This window comes from Drosophila rhopaloa, unplaced genomic scaffold (genome assembly GCF_018152115.1).
Source record: "Drosophila rhopaloa isolate 14029-0021.01 unplaced genomic scaffold, ASM1815211v1 contig_152, whole genome shotgun sequence".
In the NCBI taxonomy this organism is placed as follows: Eukaryota; Metazoa; Arthropoda; class Insecta; order Diptera; family Drosophilidae; genus Drosophila; species Drosophila rhopaloa.
Window position 1 is genome coordinate 887,877 of NW_025335031.1, and position 3,808 is coordinate 891,684.

Consider the following 3,808-nt stretch of genomic DNA (forward strand, 5'->3'; position numbering starts at 1 on the left):
TTTTTGGAAACGATTTTTTTCTCTGTAAATGACACTTTGTTGGAAATTTTGTAACGAATTCAACTAGGTATGCCATTCCAACATCTGACCACTATTTCCCAGGGTTTTGATTAAAAACCTGAAAAATCGAGGTGATTTGCTTCGGATTTTGGCTCTGTCATAAGGGTGGGGGTCATGTTTTTTTTCGAAAAAATTTTTTAAATGATTTTTTTCTGTAAATGACACTTTGTTGGAAATTTTTTAACGAATTCAACTAGGTATGCCATTCCAACATCTGACCACTATTTCCCAGGGTTTTGATTAAAACCCTGAAAAATCGAGGTGATTTTCTTTGGATTTGAGCCTTGTTATAGGGGTGAGGGTCATGTTTTTTTTCGAAAAAATTTTTAAAATGATTTTTTTTGTAAATGACACTTTATTGGAAATTTCGTAACGAATTCAACTAGGTATGTCATTCCAACCTCCGACCACTATTTCCCAGGGCTTTGATTAAAACATGAAAAATCGAGGTGATTTTTTTTGGACTTGTGCCTTGTCATAAGGGGAGGGGGTCATGTTTTTTTTCGGAAAAATTTTTCAATTGATTTTTTTCTGTAAATGACACTTTGTTGGAAATTTTTTAACGAATTCAACTAGGTATGCCATTCCAACATCTGACCACTATTTCCCAGGGTTTTGATTAAAAACATGAAAAATCGAGGTGATTTGCTTCGGATTTTGGCTCTGTCATAAAGGTGGGGGTCATGTTTTTTTTCGAAAAAATTTTTTAAATGATTTTTTTCTGTAAATGACACTTTGTTGGAAATTTTTTAACGAATTCAACTAGTTATGCCATTCCAACATCTGACCACTATTTCCCAGGGTTTTGATTAAAAACTTGAAAAATCGAGGTGATTTTCTTCGGACTTGAGCCTTGTCATAAGGGTGGAGATCATGGTTTTTTTGGAAAAAATTTTTCAAATGATTTTTTTTTCTGTAAATGACACTTTGGTGGAAATTTTGTAACGAATTCAACTAGATATGCCATTCTAACATCTGACAACTATTTCCCAAGGTTTTGATTAAAAACCTAAAAAATCGATGTGATTTTCTTCGCATCTGGGCCTTGTCATAATAGGGTGGGGGACATGATTTCTTGTCGAAAAAATTTTTCAAATAATTTTTTTTTCTGTAAATGACACTTTGTTGGAAATTTTGCAACGAATTCATAAACGTATGCCATTCCTACATTCGACCACTATTTCCCATGGTTTTTGATTAAAAAACCGAAAAATCGAGGTGATTTTCTTTGGATTTGAGACTTGCCATATAGGTGGGGTTCATGGTTTTTTTTCGAACCAATTTTTCAAATGATTTTTTTTCTGTAAATGACACTTTGTTGGAAATTTTGTAACGAATTCAACTAGGTATGCCATTCCAACATGACCTTTTTTTTTTTATTAAAAACATGAAAAATCGAGGTGATTTTCTTTGGATTTTGGCGTTGTCGTAAAGGTGGGGTTCATAATTTTTTTTCGAAAAAATTTTTCAATGATATTTTTTTCTGGAAATGCCATTTTGTTGGAAATTTGGTGACGAATTCAACGAGGTATGACATTCAAACCTTCGACCACAATTTCCCAGGAGTTTGATTAAAAAACAGAAAAATCGAGTTGATTTTCTTTGGATTTTGGTTTTGTCATAAGGGTGGGGGTCATGTTTTTTTTTGAAAAATTTTTAAATTTTTTTTTGTATCTTTGTTGGAAATTTTGTAACGAATTCAACTAGTTATGCCATTCCAACATCTGACCACTATTTCCCAGGGTTTTGATTAAAACCCTGAAAAATCGAGGTGATTTTCTTTGGATTTGAGCCTTGTCATAGGGGTGAGGGTCATGTTTTTTTTCGAAAAAATTTTTAAAATAATTTTTTTTTGTAAATGACACTTTGTTGGAAATTTCGTAACGAATTCAACTAGGTATGTCATTCCAACCTCCGACCACTATTTCCCAGGGTTTTGATTAAAAACATGAAAAATCGAGGTGATTTTTTTTGGATTTGTGCCTTGTCATAAGGGGGTGGGGGTCATGTTTTTTTTCGAAAAAATTTTTAAAATGATTTTTTTTTGTAAATGAAACTGTCATGTTGGAAATTTTGTAACGAATTCAACTAGGTATGTCATAACAACCTCCGACCACTATTTCCCAGGGTTTTGATTAAAACATGAAAAATCGAGGTGATTTTTTTTGGACTTGTGCCTTGTCATAAGGGGGGGGTCATGTTTTTTTTCGGAAAAAATTTTTCAAATGATTTTTTTCTGTAAATGACACTTTGTTGGAAATTTTTTAACGAATTCAACTAGGTATGCCATTCCAACATTCGACCACTATTTCCCAGGGTTTTGATTAAAAACATGAAAAATCGAGGTGATTTTCTTCGGATTTTGGCTCGTCATAAGGGTGGGGGTCATGTTTTTTTTCGAAAAAATTTTTTAAATGATTTTTTTTCTGTAAATGACACTTTGTTGGAAATTTTTTAACGAATTCAACTAGGTATGCCATTCCAACATCTGACCACTATTTCCCAGGGTTTTGATTAAAAACTTGAAAAATCGAGGTGATTTTCTTCGGACTTGAGCCTTGTCATAAGGGTGGAGATCATGGTTTTTTTGGAAAAAATTTTTCAAATGATTTTTTTTTTCTGTAAATGACACTTTGTTGGAAATTTTGCAACGAATTCAAAAACGTATGCCATTCCTACATTCGACCACTATTTCCCAGGTTTTTGATTAAAAAACCGAAAAATCGAGGTGATTTTCTTTGGATTTGAGACTTGCCATATAGGTGGGGTTCATGGTTTTTTTTCGAACAAATTTTTCAAATGATTTTTTTATTCTGTAAATGACACTTTGTTGGAAATTTTAAAACGAATTCAACTAGGTATGCCATTCCAACATCCGACCACTATTTCCCAGGGTTTTGATTAAAAACATGAAAAATCGAGGTGATTTTCTTTGGATTTAAGCCTTGTCATAAGGGTGGGGGTCATGGGTTTTTTTGGAAAAATTTTTCAAATTTTTTTTCTGTAAATGACACTTTGTTGGAAATTTTGTAACGAATTCAACTAGGTATGCCATTCCAACATCTGACCACTATTTCCCAGGGTTTTGATTAAAAACCTGAAAAATCGAGGTGATTTTCTTCGGATTTTGGCTTTGTCATAAGGGTGGGGGTCATGGTTTTTTTTCGAAAAAATTTTTCAAATGTTTTTTTTCTGTAAATGACACTTTGTTGGAAATTTTTTAACGAATTCAACTAGTTATGCCATTCCAACATCTGACCACTATTTCCCAGGGTTTTGATTAAAACCCTGAAAAATCGAGGTGATTTTCTTTGGATTTGAGCCTTGTCATAGGGGTGAGGGTCATGTTTTTTTTCGAAAAAATTTTTAAAATAATTTTTTTTTGTAAATGACACTTTGTTGGAAATTTCGTAACGAATTCAACTAGGTATGTCATTCCAACCTCCGACCACTATTTCCCAGGGTTTTGATTAAACATGAAAAATCGAGGTGATTTTTTTTGGACTTGTGCCTTGTCATAAGGGTGGGGGTTCATGTTTTTTTTCGGAAAAATTTTTAAATTGATTTTTTTTCTGTAAATGACACTTTGTTGGAAATTTTTTAACGAATTCAACTAGGTATGCCATTCCAACATCTTACCACTATTTCCCAGGGTTTTGATTAAAAACATGAAAAATCGAGGTGATTTGCTTCGGATTTTGGCTCTGTCATAAAGGTGGGGGTCATGTTTTTTTTTTCGAAAAAATTT